Consider the following 18,046-nt stretch of genomic DNA (forward strand, 5'->3'; position numbering starts at 1 on the left):
CTCTTGGTCCTGTCCTCTCTTTTCTGCTTCTGTTTCTGAGCAAATCTCCTCCACATCTCTCTGCCTCTTTCTCGGTCTCTTTCTGCGTCTCTGTCTGCCTCTCTTTTTGTGTTTCTGTCTCTCTCTTTCTGTGTCCTGTCTGTCTCTGTCTTTGACTCTCTCTCTTCTGTCTCTCTCTGTCTCCCTGTCTCTGTCTCTGCCTCCTGAGCCTTACATACATTCTGGTTCTGAGGATCTAGTGACAAAATTGTCCACGTGGGGCTAAGTACGTAGCTCGGTGCAAGGCTCTGGTTTCCATCCTCATACACAAAATATTTTAAGACATGCCTACCCTGTAGGGCTTACATGCTAATAGGGTGTGGCGGACAAAGCAAAGAAGCTTGTTCTATGGTGGGCCCTTGTAAGGACCCTAGAGGAAAGTAGAATGGAAACGTGACATCACAGGATATGAAGATGGGCTGTGGTACTGGTGAACTGCTGTAGTTCTCGCCCTAAGGAGATCAAGGCCAGCATGGGCTACAAGAGATGGGGTTTCAAAAAAAAAAAAAAGAGAGAGAGAGAGAGAGATAAAGAAAGAAAAGGAAAGAAAAGGAAAGAAAAGAGACGGAGTGGGAGGACGAGTGGACAGAGGATATTTTGTGGGTGATCTGACAAGCCTTACTGAGAGGTCAAGCAGACCTCTGCCGAGGGGAAGGAGAGCTCCTTGATTGCGTGGAACACGGTGTCCTAGACTGCTGACAAGCAAAGTAGCTTAATGGCCACCAAGGCATGCGGGGCATGACTAGGAAGAGCTTGCTTTGTTCTCCCAGGGTGCAAACAAAACGACCAGAGGAGCCTGGTGAGCTCAGTGAGCGATGGCCGGTGGTGGGTGAGAGATCGGCATAGTGGGTGGGAGCAGCTGCTGGGCCCCGGTTAAGCCCTTATCTTTTTACTCCGAGGGCAGCAGGACATAATTGCACAATGGAATTTTCTCCACAGGAGTTTCTACGTTGAGACAGACTGAAGGAGGATATGATGGAACTAAAAGGGGCCAGTGAAACTCTCCTAGTAATCTTAGCCAGCCAGCTTGGAGCCCGGGGGAGCTTTTACTAACTCTTCTCTGCCTGTTCCTGCCGGTACGGTTTGATTTTTTTGATCCTAAACTGCATCCACCTGCATTCTCTCTTCCTACTCCACGTTCCTTTTTTCTTCTTCTTATCTAGACTAAATTGATACTGTAATTTCATTTTACATTAAAAAACTTGATAGCATAATTTTAGTTGCTAAAAATAAAGTTAATCTTCCAACTTCAAGACAATAACAAAAGAAGAAAGGGTATATATTCTTTAATGCAGATTCTATTTTAATTAAAAAAATTTTTGTGGGGGGTTTGAGACAGAGCCTCTCTATGTATCCCTGAGTGGCTTGAAATTTGCTATGTAGACAAGGCTGGCCTTGAACTTTTGATGAAAATGTAAAGGTATCTAAAATTTAAATCACATTTGCAGTAATGTATAAACATACATTTTCTGAGGAGGAAACAAAATTATAATTAAAGGCCAAGATTATTTTCTATTTTAAACTGGTTATATTCTCTCTCTCTCTCTCTCTCTCTCTCTCTCTCTCTCTCTCTCTCTCTCTCTCTCTCTCTCTGTGTGTGTGTGTGTGTGTGTATGTGTGTGTGTGTTATGTGGGGGTGGAGGTGGTCCAAGTGTGCTTCTGTAGGTCAGAGAACAGCTTTCAGGAGTCAATTCTCTTCTTCCACCGTGTGGGCTCTGGAAATCTAACCCAGATTAACAGATCTCGCCACAAATGCCTCCTTTATCCATTAAGCCCTCTTGCTGGCACATGCTCTGTTATTCTTATTTTTATTTATTGCTTTACCAAGTAGCTCACTGAAACTATCAGGTAAACTAGAAATTATATCAGCTAAAATATACCAACCAGGACCTAAAGAAATAGATGTAAACAAATATATACTTTAAAACATCAATAGTATAATTATATTTTTGAAAGTTTTCCTCTCAAACCTGGTAAGAGACGCCAGGTGAATTGCTTTTGTGTTTTGATTTGTTTTGAAGTGCCAGGAGTAGAACTGAGTTTGTTCTGCCACCATGGCACCGATTTCGATTTGGAGAGGCTCTGGCTAAGTTACTGAGGATTGCTTTGAATTTACAGTCCTCTTGCCTCGGGCTCCCAAATAACTGAGAAAACAGGCCTACTGGGCTAGGCTTCCTTATACCTTAGCTGGTCTCCATCTTGCTAGTATTGTTGCTGAGACACAGTCTCTCACTGGACCTAGAGTTCACTGAGTGAACTAGAATCATTAGAGTGGTTGACCATTGAGCTGCAGGGATTCACTGTTTTCCCAGTGCTGCCAATCCAGCTTTTTTAATGTCGGTGAAGACAGCTACAGTGTACTTACATATAATTAATAAATCTTAAAAAATAATTTTGTGGTTGGGGTCAGTGCAGCGCGAAGAACTGTATCAAAGGTCATGTATTCAGAAGGTTGACGAGACTACGGATTAGACTATGCTAAGTACTTCATATCCTCAGCTTAGACCTGGCACCACAAGTTCCTACAAATGGCACAACAAAGGGAAATTAGTAACCTGAAGAAAAACACATATTATTTTAATCAAATGATAAAATGATAGGCATGGTGGATATATGGCCATCCCAGCACTGGGGAGGGTCACTTTGAGTTTCACACAAGTCTGGACTTCATAAGACCTTGTCTCCAAAAAAAAAAAAAAAAAAAAAAAAAAAAAAAAAAAAAAAAGCGAAAACAACTACCGAAGTGATAAAACAGGTCAAACTAATTTCATAAAACTTTTTAAAAAAGATTTATTCATTTATTATATATAAGTACACTGTAGCTGTCTTCAGACACACCAGAAGAGGGCATCAGATCTCATTACAGATGGTTGTGAGCCACCATGTGGTTGCTGGGAATTGAACTCAGGACCTCTGGAAGAGCAGTCAGTGCTCTTAACCGCTGAGCCATTTCTCCAGCCCTTCATGAAACTTTTGATGTCGTACCCAAGAACAATAAACCAGTTGTGTGCCTTCCCATATGGACTCTTGTACTGGGTCCTGGAATGGAAATGATTTTCAAAAAAATTCTGTTGGTCTACGTGGAAAACTTTGAATATGAAACTTGACAGAACATATAGAAGGCCTGGGTTTAACCCCCAGCAACACACAGACACACACACACACAGACATACAGACACACACAGACACACACAGACACACACATACACACACACACACACACACACACACACACACACACACACACTATAATCCCAGTACTTGAGCTGTTAAAGGCAGAACTCCTGAGGATAAGGCTAAGCTACACGGAGAGATCCTGTCTCCACTCCATACACCCCCCCAAAAGTCTTAAAAATGTGGTTATCATTTCAGATTTGTACATGAAAGGACTGGAGTTTGGAATCACTGTTTCTAACAGATAGGTATCTCCTGTGCTTTCAAAACAAGGCCTAGGGTTATCAAAGTCATCGTTCTATAACAACGGAAGAAGCCAAATCATTAACTTTCTGATTGCTTTGAACTCACAGTTTCCATTTGCATCTTAAGCCCACGAACTCTATTGGAGTGGGCAGTAATAATTTACAGACAGATAGGAGTTCAAATGACTAACCAACCTGTTTGTCTTTAGTTGCCTGAACAGACAGAGATGTCCAAGAAAAAAAGACTTTGTGTAGCTTGTAAATAGCATACTGTTAATCAGTAAATCACAGCTATGTGCTTTACGTGGCTTTTGTTTTTTTCAGCTTAAGGTTTCTGATACGGTGCTCTTCCGTTGCCTTTAAACTTTGGAATCACCTAATGGATCTTTTCTAAGTGCTGACGCTTAGGTCATTCTCCCTGGATTTTGACTCAAATGCTCTGAATCCCAGCTTGAGGCCTTGGTAAAAAAAAAAGCAGTCTAGAGGATTCTCATCTGTGGTCAAGATCCTAGAGACTTGGGGTTGGGGATTTAGCTCAGTGGTAGAGTGCTTGCCTAGCAAGCGCAAGGCCCTGGGTTTGGTCCTCAGCTCCGGGAAAAAAAAAGATCCTAGAGACTTTCTTTGCTCTTATTTGCTAACTGTTGTGACAACAATCTCTGCTTTCCCTCCCCTCCTTCTCCCCCTTTTCCTTCATCTTCTTCTTTTGTATTTTGATAGAGTTTTATTTAGTAGCCTAGACTGGCTTCAAACTCAACCATGTAGCCTATCTAGCCTGAAACCAGGAGTGATCCTACTGCATTAACCTCCTAATTTCTAGACTTACAGCTATGCATTACCAAATGTGGGGAAGCGACTCGGTGGTTAAGAGCACTGGCTGTTCTTCTAGAGGACCTGGGTTCAAATCCCAGAACCCACATTGTAACTCATAATCATCTGTAATTCCAGTTCCAGGGAATCTGAGCTCTCTTCTGGCCTCCTCAGGCATCAGGTATGCACACGGCACACCTATGTACGTGCAGGCAAAACACCCATACACATACTTTTTTTTTTTTTTGGAGACAGGGTGTGACTGTGTAGCCTTGGGTGACCTGAACTCACTGTGTAGTCAGTCATGTGCCTCTGACGCCCAAGTGCTGGGATTAAAGGTGTGCGCCATCAGACGCCTTTTGAAATATAAATCTCTTTGAGTGTTTGTGTTTGTGCACGTGGGTTCAGATGCCTGCAGAAACTGCTGGTATATATGTAGGCTAGAGGCACCACGGAGGCTGGGGGTGCTGAATGCCACTGAGCCTGGAATTACAGCTTAAGACTGGAGTTTGGAATCTCTGGACTTTGTGAGCTGTCTAAAGTGGTTGCAGGACACTGCACTCAGTCCTTAGGCAAGGAGCGTGTGCATTCTTAGCCACTGAGTCAGCCCCTCACAGCAACATTTAAAGAGATGCCACAGATAGAGATGACTCAGCCTGGGTAGGCAGAATCTTGAAAAGGCAACAGGAGTCATACAAATGAGCTCACCTACTTTTACAGAATTTTTTTTTTGTATTTCTTTTTTTTTTTGGTTCTTTTTTTTTTTTTCGGAGCTGGGGACCGAACCCAGGGCCTTGCGCTTCCTAGGTAAGCGCTCTACCACTGCGCTAAATCCCCAGCCTGTATTTCTTATTTTTTACCTTCATTAAAACGTTTTTGGGGCGTGTTCATGTCACCTCCCCCACTCAACTATAGCCTCCTGGACCACAGAATTCATGGCAAAATGGTTGGATGTGTTTTGTAAAGTGAGATAACAGGAACCCTACTCTCAGCGAGGCCTCTGAGGTCTTTCTTCAAAGCATCTTTTAGATTTTTCTACCACCCATTGTAATTGTTTGAATATGTAGTGAAGAAATGGTAAAAAATGTTCAGGATTCAGTATGTTCTTACTCAATAAAACCATATGCATAGATAAAAGCTTGGGACTCCTGGCATATATGACTACATTACAGGTGGACATTTTTCTTTTAATGTGTTACATAAATAGATATTGAGAATAGAACTTAAAGGGGGTTGGGGATTTAGCTCAGTGGTAAAGCGCTTGCCTAGCAAGCGTAAGGCCCTGGGTTCGGTCCCCAGCTCCGAAAAAAAGAAAAAAAAAAAAGAAAAAAGAAGAGAATAGAACTTAAAACACACCTAAATATACTTCAATCAGACACTCCAGAAGAGGGCATCAGATCCCATTACAGATAGTTGTGAGCCACCATGTGGTGACTGGGATTTGAACTCAGGACCTCTGGAAGAGCAGTCAGTGCTCTTAACCACTGAGCCATCTCTCCACCCTACCTAGTTTTTGCCCCCACGCCCCAAGCTGGTATATGAGAGCTGTACCTGTAATCCCAGCACTTGGGAGGTAGAGGCAAGAAGCAAGAGGATTAAGGTCATACCTTACTGTTTAGTGAATTGTAGCACACCCTGGGCTACACGAGAGTCTGCCTCAGAAAACCAAACCTAGGGACTGGAGAGATGGCTCAACAGTTAAGAGCTCTTTCTGCTCTTTCAGAGGAACCAGGTTCGGTTCCCAGAACCCAAATCAGGTGGTTTACAACATGATTACAACCATTAAACAACTCAAGTTTTAGGGAATATGATGCCATCTTCCAGCTCTGTGAGCACATGCACACATACATGTGCACACACAGGAAAATAAAAAGCTAGTAAGTACAGAGAAGAACCATTAATCTAGATTTATCTAGGTCATTGTTGTCGTCGTGGTCTTCCTCTTCTCCTTCTTCTCCTCCTCCTTCTTCTTTCCTCTTCCTCTTCTTCCTCTTCCTCCTCCACTTCTTTAATGTTTTGAGACAGGGTTTCTATGTGTAGCTCTGACTGTCCTGGAACTTGTTCTGTAAGTCAGGCTGGCTTAATAGAACTCCGAGACCTGCCTGCCTCTGCCTCCCGAGTGCTCCATCAAAGGTGTGAGCTTATCCAGATTTTCTTAATACTACATTTTGTCTAACCATTCAGTTGGTAGGTATTTTAGTTTTTTTTTTAAAGCTTGGAGTGATCATAAATAATGGTGCTATGGATATATTTTTTAAATTTTTAAAAAAATTGTTTACCTAGGGGAATGCTAGGGTAGTGAGGCAGGAGTGGGTGGGTGAGTGGGTGAGGGATCACCCTCACAGAAGCAGGGGGAGGTGGGATGGGATAGGGGGTTTGAGGAGGGGAAACTGGGAAAGGGGATAACATTTGAAATGTAAATAAATAAAATAATCAATAAAAATGATTTATATGTTCACTTTACACCCTAATATCAGACCCCCCCTCTCCTCCCATTCTCCCCTCATACAGGTCCTCCCCCATTTCCCTCCCCTCTTCTCCTTTGAGAAGGGGGAGCCCCCTTGGGTACCCCCTCCCCTGCACAACAAATCACTGCAAGACTAGGCAGTTCCACTCCCATTGAACCAGAGAAAGTGGCCCAGTTGGAGAACTGGATCCACAGGCAGGCAACAGACTCAGGGACAGCCCCCGCTCCAGTTGTTCGGGACCCACATGAAGACCAAGTTCACATCTGCTACATGTGTTCAGGGAGGCCTAGGTCCAGCCCCTAGGTCCAGTTTGCTAAACTGGCCTCTCGATTTTTCTTATGATCTATGCTCCCTCCCAGCAAATGGCTTTTTTCATGAGCCCTTACTTTTCCTCACTTAGAAAGATATATATATATAATATATATATATTATATATATATATTCCTATGTACCTTTATAAATGTATCTTCAGTCCAAGAGTTCTTCAGGTACGTTTTCCATTACCTGCCTTACTAGGCCTCATATCTCGTTAGAAGCTCTCATAGGGTATGTGGTTAAGCGACTGTTAGGATAACATCAGGCTTCTCTAATTTGGGTCACTATTGCCTCCCCGCTTTCTGACTAGATCAATGTAAGAACATATTAAACGAATGGACAAATGGTTTGGCAAACTAGGCCTACTCCACCTTGATAGTCCAGGTTGAGGCTACAGGCCATACCTTAACTGCTTTGACTCTGAGATGACTTAGGGTTTCACATCCACAGTCATACACGGCACCTGTTGATATTATATATATATATATTTTTTTTCAAGACTGTATTAACCAGGGGTTCTAATGAGGCAGAAATCACACTAGTCACATACTTTTGTAAGTTATTTATTTTTAAATATTTATTTATTTATTATATGTATACAAGTACACTGTAGCTGTCTTCAGACACACCAGATCCCATTACAGATGTTTGTGAGCCACCATGTGGTTGCTGGGAATTGAACTCAGGTCCTCTGGAAGAGCAGTTGTTGCTCTTAACCATTGAGCCATCTCTCCAAGCCTGTGCCACAGTTAGGTTCTCTCCTCCCATCTTTTTTGTTTGTTTGTTCATGAGACAGGATCTTTGTATGTAGCCTTGACTGTCTGAGAACTTACTACGTAGTTCAGGTGGACTGTCCTGAGTGCTGGAATAACAGATGTGCACCATCATGCCTGGCTACTTCTGCCTTTATTATACAGGATTCAGGGAGCAGAATCAGATCCTCAGCTCTGGCAGCAGCTAATTTACCTGCTGAGCCATTTTGCCATTCCAGGCACACATCATTTAATGTACATTTTTAAGTAGGAGAGGGTAAAATGAGAATTCTAAGGTGTCACAAGTGAATAAGAGGAAGATACTGGAATCATTAAAGCTTAGAAACTTAGGAGTAGAGGGTTTTGGACCCCGACCTCAGGGATAGATGCTCTCACCCTAAGGAAGGAACCACTTAGACTAAAATAGGGAAAGCCCCTAAGGAAGGGAGTGAAAGGAAAAAGAATGCCCAAATCAGCAGTCTTCTGGAGGAGCAGTTCCAGCAAGGCAAGCTTCTCGCCTGTATTGCCTCAAGACCAGGCCAGTGTGGCAGAGTAGATGGCTATGTGCTCGAAGGCAAAGAGCTTGGAGTTCTATCTGCGGAAGATCAAAACCCGGAAAGGCAAATAAAAAAAAAAAAAAAAAAAAAAAAAAAAAAAAAAAAAAAAAAAAAGGGGAGCACTTAGACCAAGGTAGAGAAAGCAAGTCAGACGCAAGTCTTTTAGTTTTAGTGTCCAGGTTACTAGTCTCCCTCTAGCGCCCTCTCCTGGCCGAGCATAGTCATGAGGACCTGACAAAACAAACATTCCCAGAGAGAACATAGGCTTGGAACTGGGAGAGAATGTCTTAAAAAATAAGGTATCTCCTACCTTTATCATAAGTTACTACAGTGTATATGATCCTAGCTTCAGTCTTCTTCTCTCTGTAGTTTTTTTTTCTTTTTTTTTTTCGGAGCTGGGGGCCGAACCCAGGGCCTTGCGCTTGCTAGGCAAGCGCTCTACCACTGAGCTAAATCCACAACCCCCTCTCTGTAGTTTTAAATGACGTTCCCTCCACGTTAGTACTGAAGATCAAACCCCGGGTGCTGTGCGTATTGAGCAAGTTCACTGCCACTGGGCTGTATTTCCAACTGCTCTCCCCGTTTTAGAGTCAGGGTCCTATGTAGCTGAGGCTAGCTTTGAGTTCACAAGGTAGCCAATGATGATTTGAACTATTGAACCTCCTGCCTCTGCCTTCTGAGTCCTGGCCTTACAGGCATATGCCATTATGCCTGCCTATTTTTAGAGGATTGATTTCCTACACACACACATACACACACACACACACACACACACACACACACACACACACACTTCTTTCTTTTCTAACATTTATTTTTTAGCCACGAATTTGGAATTCATTTTGTTTTATTTATTTTATTTTTGAGAAAAGGTCTATCTGTGTGTAACAATGTTGGCCTCTAACTCACAGAGATCCTCCTGCCTCTACTTCTTGAGCTCTAGGATTAAAGGTGTGTGCTACCAGAACTGGCTCATTTTCTTATTTATTGTCTTAATGTAACAGCCCATTATTATATCAGCAAGTTAAAGAACTTGCCTCCTATGTGTTTGATAGTTTTTTTACAAATTGTTTTTAGTCTTGGGCAGCTTTACACATCCACATAATGGACTTCAGTTCCGTTCCTCCCTACTGCCCCATCTCATCGCCACTCTTTCTCCCACTGAATCCCCCAACAAGTCTTCCTCCGATTTTCATCTCTCTCTCTCTCTCTCTCTCTCTCTCTCTCTCTCTCTCTCTCTCTCTCTGTGTGTGTGTGTGTGTATGTAAGCCCCCGAGTTTAAGTGGGGTTGCCATCAGAAATGTGACTGAGAGGATATTTCCTGGAGAGGGGGCAACTTAGCAGAGGCTATCTCAGTGAGGCAGGTGCCCTGCCCGAAGTCACCATTAATTTGGAGTTATTTTAGTTTTGAGACAGGGTTTCTCTGTGTAGCCCTGGCTGTCCTGGAACTCACTCTGTAGAGCAGGCTGGCCTCGAACTCAGAGATTTGCCCGCCTCTGCCTCCCGAGGGCTGGAGTTAAAGGCTTGCACCACCACGGTCTAGATGCATTTTCTTTTTCTTTCTTTGTCTTCTGCCATCCAATCTAGAACTGAGTCCTTAATACTTACACAGAAACGTCACCTCGAACCTTGTTCAGTTGTCTTTTTTTTTCCTTCGGAGCTGGGGACCGAACCCAGGGCCTTGCGCTTGCTAGGCAAGCGGTCTACCACTGAGCGAATCCCTAACCCCTGTTCAGTTGTCTTTATCCCTGTGTGGGGCAGTGTCAATCAACAAATTGCTCAGCTAAAACATTGGAGACGCCCTTGACTCTACTGTTTACATTGTACCCATAAGCGATTTCTCTTTAAAACGTTATTTTTAGAGATCAGATATTATGAGTCTAATCTTGTTATCAGTCATCCAGTTATAACTATCCGCTTCATCTAATACCTTCAGAGTAATTACTATAAATCTAAATTACAGCTGGCAGTATAAAATCCTCTTTCTAGGATACCATACCTATCTTTTTACCATTTTCATACAGGGATAATGAAATGATTATTTTTACTATTTAAAAGCAAATAAATTGGGCTGGAGAGATGGCTCGGCGGTTAAGAGCATTGACTGCTCTTCCAGGGGTCCTGAGTTCAATTCCCAGCAACCACATGGTGGCTCATAACCATCTGTAATGGGATCTGATGCCCTCTTCTGGTGTGTCTGAAGACAGCTACAGTGTACTCATACATAAAATAAATAAGTCTTTAGAAAAAAGCAAATAAATCTGACTATGGTGGCATATGCTTATAATTTTGCACTTGGGAAGTAGAGGCAAGATGATCAGAAGTCCAAGGTCATCCTTGGTTCGAGGCCAGCATAGCATACATGGCTCTATGTATTAAAAATCAAAGAACTGAGAGAGTAGCTGGTAGACAACATGGCAGGTGATGTTAAGATTCCATGCTGGGGTTGGGGATTTAGCTCAGTGGTAGAGCGCTTGCTTAGCAAGCACAAGGCCCTGGGTTCGGTCCCCAGCTCCGAAAAAAAGAAAAAAGAAGAAAAAAAAAAAGAAAAAAAAAGATTCCATGCTGTACCTTTACAGATTTTCTACCTCCATGGACCGGGGCAGCTCCAGGTGTGTGCAGAAATCGGATGGATCTTCTCCCAGACTGCTCCTGGGTTTCTGTGTCCTGAAAGCTCCAGGTAATATCTGGAATAAGGAGACACCGAATAGCATCCACATATTGTTGAACCCAGCAAGTACACTGGCCTCCTTCAACAGCTGTCTCAACCCAATACTCTGTGTCTTCCTTGGTCAAGAATTTAGAGAGAAACTGATACATTCCCTGTCTGCCAGTCTGGAGAGGGCCCTGCGAGAAGACTCAGTCCTGAGCACTTGGCAAAAGCAGCAACTTTTCTTCATGTCCTGCAGATTCTGAACTATAGAAAATGGTAGCTGCAAGTCCAGTGGAATGCTTCCTGTGCTACTGTATTCTCACTCTCTCATGCTACCTTGCATTATATTTTTTAATATTAATTTTAAAATCATTTTTGTCCTTCAGTTTGTAAAAATTTAATGAAAATAAAAACTAGTACCATACATTATTATTTTGTTATAAAATAAATATTTGCTGGCCATGTGATACATGATTACAACCCTAATAATGACATCTACAAAACAGTATGATATAAAGGACAATTGATATAGAAATTTTGAGAATTTGAGCCAAATTGAGCCACTAGAGATCAACTCCAAAATCGATAAATTGTTCTGCCATGAAGAAAGAAAAATTGTATCATTACTAGAAAATAGGTAAAATTGTTGATAAACACAATGTAAATAAAACTATTATTAAAAGAAAAAAAATCAAAGAATCAAAGAAAAAATGCACCCAAAGCAAAGCAAAGCAAAGCAAACCAAATGGAAACAGTGAGCCAGGCCTGGTGATCCGAATCTATAATCCCAGAACTTTGAAGTCAGAGGCAGAAGAATTGCCATGAGTTCAAGGCCAGCCTGATCTATACTATTAATCAGGGTCTGCCAGGGCTACACAGTGAGACCCTGTCTCAAAAAATAAAAACAAACACACAAACAAAAGAGCTTATTACTATTCAGTGACTGTGGATTTTAAAAGCAATTTCTGTTTTGCTTTGTTTACTTTTTTTTTTTTTTTTTAGAAAAGATCTCATGTAGCCCAGACTGGCTTTACACTCACTACGTATCCAAGTCTGACATTGGCCCTCCTGCCTCCATCTCCTAAGTGCTGAGGTCGCAGAAGCGTGCTATCATGCAAATCTTTCAATAAAGAATCAAGCCACATGGTAGTTCCATACACCTTTAATCCCAGCACTTGGGAGGCAGAGGCAGGTAGATCTCTGAGTTTGAGGTCATCTTGGACTACAGGTGAGTTCCAGGACAGCCAGGGCCACATAGTAAGACTCTGTCTGGCATCATGACCTTTGCAAGCAAGTGGATGGAACTTGAAAATCTCATCCTGAGTGAGGTAATCCAGACCTAAAAGGACATGCATGTGTATCCACTTATAAGTGAATGTTAGCCATAAAATGCAGGCACCATGCTTCACTCCACAGGCCCAAAGAAGCTAAACAAGAAAGAAGGCCCAAGTGAGGAAGCTTGAATCTCACTCAGAAGGGGGGATAAAGTAGTCATCAGAGGAAGATGGAGGGAGGGAACTGGGAAGGACAGAGGATGTGGGGGAATGGGGGACTCAGGGTCAGGTGTGGGAAGGACAGGAGAGATGTGAGTGTACCTGTAAAATGTGCCTCAAGCTCGCCAGATTCTGTCCACTTCAATCTTTTTCTTTTGTTTTCCAGTGCTAGGGCTAAAAGCCTGGCCCTTGCTCATGGTAGGCAAGTGCTCTATTGTTGAGCTCCATCCTCAGCCCTTTTTTTCCATCTCCATAGTCTTTGGCCTAGTCCCAACCACCGTTATCTTTAGACTGAGTACTATTCTTTCTTTCCACCATTATCCTTCTAATCCACTCTCCACAAAGCACCAAGGAAAGTTGGATGATTTCTCTTCCCTTTTTCTAATGGCAGACTCATTTAAGTGGAGTCTCTGGGCTACCACGTGATTGGACACATCCTTGTGTATCAGGTACATTTCATGCTGAATTTCTCCTTGCTTCAGAACCAAGAACATTTTGGTTTTTCAGTTCACTGAACTTGCCAATTATTTGTTCTACTTCAGGAGCTACGAATTGATTTTCCGTTTTCAGCTTCTCGGTAGCCTTAACCCTTGCATTCCTTTTCCTTCAAGTATCAGCTTAAACATCGCTCTCCTAGTTAGACCTTGATCAACACCCAATCTAATTTGGCATTCCTTTCTATTACTTTCTAGTTCAATGTAACCCTCTACTTTCTTTCAGGTACTGACCACATTGGGAAGAATTTCTCTTTGTTAATGTTTATTTTTGACAGTATCCTTTGGCAGAATGTGTCCAATACTAGCAAAACTTGGGGCCTTCTTTACAATTTAGTACCCATGTGCCTATTCCATGGCAGAGAGTAAAGATTTACGGGATGAGGAAAAAAAAAAAAGAAGAGAAAGAAAGGGCACTCCCTCATTCTGTCTTAGTTGGGGTTTCATTGCTGTGAGCAGACACCATGACCAAGGCAATTCTTATAAAGGACAACATTTAATTGGGGCTGGCTTACAGTTTCAGAGGTTCAGTCTGTTATCATCATGGTGGGAAGTATGACAGTACACAGGCAGACATGATGATGCTGGAGGAGCTGAGAGTTCTACGTCTTGATCCAGAGATAGCAGAAGGCATAGCTTGAGCATAGGAGGAGACCTCTAAGCTCACTCCCACAGTGACACGCTTCCTCCAACAAAACCACACCTACTCCAACAAGGTCACACCTCCTAATAGTGCCATGCTGTATGTGCCAAGCATTCAAACACATGAGGCTATGGGGGGCATTCTTATTCAAACTACCACAGGGTGGTAGCAGGAGAGAAGTGCGAAATGGTTTATTAGAGAAATACTGTATAAGAGGATCTTTTCAACCATGTATAGTGGCTCATGATTGTAATTTCAGTACTTGGGAGGCTGAAGCAGGAGGATTGCCATGAGGGTGAGGCTAGTGTGGGTTATACAGTGAATGCAGGCTGAGATGCCAAATCTTTTAAGTTCAGACTCCGTTTTAGAGAACATGACCTAAGTTTGAACTTAGGTAAACTAACAGGCATTAGTTTCCAAGTTGCCCTCGAGCAGAAATTAAGTTTATGATATGACTCCCAGCACCAGTCAATTACGTTAAAGGCCACAGTAGCTTGCACATGTAGTCCCTGCTGGCTGCTTACTATAAATTCTTGTCCTGATAGACATTCGGGTCCCCCCCCCAAACCCATCCTGCATGACAGCGGTACATGGTGGGGGCGGGCAGCTAGTTTGAATAGTATAAAGACCCTGCTGTGAGTTACATCAGATCAGCTCCTGACTGGTTTCTTGGGGATCGCTTAACATTTCCCTGGCACTACTAGGCAGCCTGGACTACAGTGAGACTGTCTCAATCCTCCCACCTCCACTTATAAAAAAAAAGAGCTGAAGAGATGGCTTAGTGGTTACGAGCATGTATTGTTCTTACAGAGAAGTCAGAGTTTGGTTCCCAGCATGCCAGGTGGTTCACAATTGCCCATAGCAGTTGCTGCAAGGACTCTAATGCCCTCTCCTGGGCTCCACAGGTAGTACCTGCACTCACAAGTACACACACACACACACACACACACACACACACAATTAAAAACAAAATCTTTAACAAATCAAAAAGGGATCTATAAAAAGTACAATGTATTAATATTAAGTGACTATACATTTCTGATACACATAACTGATTAACAAGCTATAAATTAAAGCTATATCTAAAGAGATATAAACTGTATGATCTGTCTTATATTAGCATATGCAAAATGATGTGTTTAATTCAGACATGTTCATACAAAGAGGGATTTTTTTTTTGAGACAGGGCCTCTGTGTAGCCCTGGCTGAACTATATATAATTCACTATATAGATCAGGCTGGCTTCAAACTCATAGAGATCCCAGTGGTTCTTCCTCCAAAATGCTGAAATAGGTGTGTGTTATTATGTCCAATGAAGAAGAGTCTTTTAATGACTCCTCCTCCTCTTCCTCTTCCTCCTCTTCTTTGTTGTCCTCTGAGACAGGGTTTCTCTGTGGAGCCCTGGCAGTCCATAGAACTCACTCTGTAGACCAGGCTGTGTCTGCCTCTTGAGTGCTGGGATTAAAGGTGTGTGCGCCACCATGCCCAGAGGCATTTTCTCCTTCAATTGCTATTTCGTTATATGAGCAGAGGCTGCCATTTAGTTTAACCTGTTAGTACATTTACACTCTCTGATATGGGACTGTATGCTGCTGAGGATTGAACCCAGGGCCTGTGCACGCTAGGCAAATATTCTACCACAGAGGTATGTTCTCAGAGCCCCAACTCTAAATTATTTTTAGGCAAAGATCTCCATGATTTAAGGTAATTATCTGCAAATCGGTTCAACATTGTGATGTGAATTTCCTAGTCAGGACTAGTGGAGGGGAGAGTTTAGGCCTCAACCAGTAATCTCCCATGTCGACATGCCTACTTTGAGAAATGGACAATTGGCACTCTTTTAGTGTTTGTACATAGTTGTGCAAGCAGAGATTTAAACAGATAGCTATTTCCAGACACTTCCTCTATAGGAACAAATTTGGAAACAGCTATTGTGTGAATCATATGAAGAAAATTATTTTAAGAAATCAAGCTGAAAAAAAAAGATGATGAGTTTGAGAGAGAAAAGGAGGGGTATATAGGAGGGGATGTGGGGAGAAAAGGAAGGACAAAATGATATAACTATTTTAATTTCAAAAATAGAAAATTTAGTTACAAAAAAGAAACCAGCTGGGCAATAGGTTGAATCCCAGCACTCAGGAGGCAGAGGTAGGTGGATCTCTGTGAGTTCCCGGCTAAAGTGGCGTCTGCACAGCGAGTTCCAGGACAGCCAGGAATACACAGAGGAACCCTGTCTTGAAACAAAACAAAATGAAGAAAACAAACTGTCTTAGTTGGGGCTTTATTGCTGTGAACAGACACCATGACCAAGGCAAGTCTTATAAAGGACAGAATTTAATTGGGGCTGGCTTACAGGTTCAAGTCCATCCATTATTATCAAGGCGGGAGCACAACAGCATCCAGGCAGGCATGGTGCAGGAGGAGCGTGTACTCATCTGAAGGCGGCTAGCAGAAGACTGGTTTCTAGGCAGCTAGGATGAGGGTCTTAAGCCCACGCCCACAGTGACACACCTACTCCAACAAGGCCACACCTTCTAATAGTGGCACTCCTTGGGCCACACATACAAACCACCACAGAAACAAACAAACCAAACCCAAGGTGGGTGTGCTTGTGCACCCATGTTATTCCAGCATGCAGGCGGTAGGAGCAGAAGAGCCAGAGGTTCAAGGCTAGCCTCAGGTAAATAAGACTCTGGCTTACATAACCAAACCCTAAACTTAATCAAAATTAAAAAAAAAAATCAGCTCACCTAGTGTTTTGATAGGCTGGAAAAACACAACTTTCTATTTTTTTTAAACTTATTAATTATTGGAGAAATAATTATCCCTTTACACCAAATTTAATACATTTATAATTAATTACATTAAATAATTACATTAATTACACCTGTAATCTCAGTGCCTGTGAGGTTGAGTCAAGAATTTCTTCAAGTTTGAGGCTGGGGTGTGGAGGGGGTTTCACAGTTAGAACCTGCCTTAACAAAACAAGAGATGGGACCTGTGAGATGGCTCAGTGGGCAAAATCATGGGCTGCCAAGCATGATGACCTGAGTTCAATCACTAGGACACACAAGGTAGGAGAGAGTCAAGTCCTACACATTATCATCTCATTGTCACATGCGTGCTATGGAATGCACATGCCTACACACACACACACACACACACACACACACACACACACACATATTTGCATGAACATGGGTTTAGGCATGGACATTGATACATACACAGTAAACAGATAAAATGCAATAAAAAACTAAATTTTCTTTTTTACAAAGTAAGAGATGGGTCAGGTGTGGTAGTACATGCCTTTAATTCCAGCTCCTGGGAGTCAGAGCTAGGCATCTCTAAGTTTGAGACCAATCTGATCTATCTACATAGGGAGTTCTAGGCCAGCCAGAGCTGCATAGCAAGACCCTATCTTGAAAGAAAGAAAAGAAAGAAAGGAAGCAAGGAAGGAAGGAAGGAAAGAAGGAAGGAAGGAAGGAAGGAAGAAAAGAAAGAAAGAAAGCAGAAAGAGCATTCAGACAATGGGGTGTAAATGATTATTATGGGTACGTAAATTATTATGAAACCCTTTATATTTTTTTTTTGTAAGTATATGTTGGCCCAAGTGAGATTTGTTGTCATTTGAACCAGAAATGTGTCTCATAGGTTCATCTTTTGAATGCTTGGCCCCCAGCTGGTGGTGCTGTTTTCAGAGGTTCTGGAAATGTTGAGAGCTATGGCCTGGTTGCAGGAGTAGTCACTAGGAGTGGGACTCTAAATAATATGCCCAGCCGCTGGTTTGAGCCTCACTCTCCTCTTCTTGGTTCCCTGTGACATAAGTAGCTGTCTTCTACTTGGATCCTGCTGTCTTGATTCAAACGCTGTGGCAGATCAGTTTTTTTTCCCCCGCCATGAGTTATTTCTATCAGGCACTGTGGTCATAGGGATGCAAAAGTAACTAATAGAAAATGCTTACAGTTTTTCATCCAAATGCCTTGCTCACTGAGACCCTTTTGAAGAAAGAAATCCTAATTTTGGAAGGACCTTTATGAATAGGAGGAAGTTTATTATGTCATACACCTAATTGCCCAACAACTGTGGAGAAATAGTTCATTTTCACCAAATGGACTATTATCTGTGCATTAAAAGTGGACTATTTGGGACTGGAGCGATGGTTCAGTGGCTAAGAGCACTGACTGTTCTCCCAGAGGTCCTGAGTTCAATTCCCAGCAACCACATGGTGGCTCACACCCATCTGTAATGAGATCTGATGCCCTTTCTGGTGTGCCTGAAGACAGCTACAGTGTACTCATATACATAAAATAAATAAATGTTTTAAAAAAGCGGACCATTTGAAGAGTAGTTTAGGAGAAACACACTTGATTAGTATAGATTAAAAATCAGGATATACAATTATC

The 18,046-nt window shown here is 42.4% G+C and overlaps 1 long non-coding RNA gene across 3 annotated transcripts; it reads left to right on the forward strand.

Moving 5' to 3' along the window:
- On the forward strand, positions 1-11,439 carry LOC102550331 (uncharacterized). Of its 3 annotated transcripts, none has more exons than XR_015646528.1 (4): positions 1-265; positions 979-1,115; positions 10,937-11,037; positions 11,155-11,439. It is a non-coding gene; the product is annotated as an uncharacterized LOC102550331 (long non-coding RNA). The 3 variants fall into 3 exon arrangements; XR_015646529.1 differs by lacking the exon at positions 1-265 and adding an exon at positions 660-838; XR_015646531.1 differs by lacking the exon at positions 1-265 and adding an exon at positions 847-868.
- The last annotated feature ends 6,607 nt before the right edge of the window (positions 11,440-18,046 follow it).

This window comes from Rattus norvegicus, chromosome X (genome assembly GCF_021556685.1).
Source record: "Rattus norvegicus strain SHRSP/BbbUtx chromosome X, alternate assembly SHRSP_T2T, whole genome shotgun sequence".
NCBI classification, from domain to species: Eukaryota; Metazoa; Chordata; class Mammalia; order Rodentia; family Muridae; genus Rattus; species Rattus norvegicus.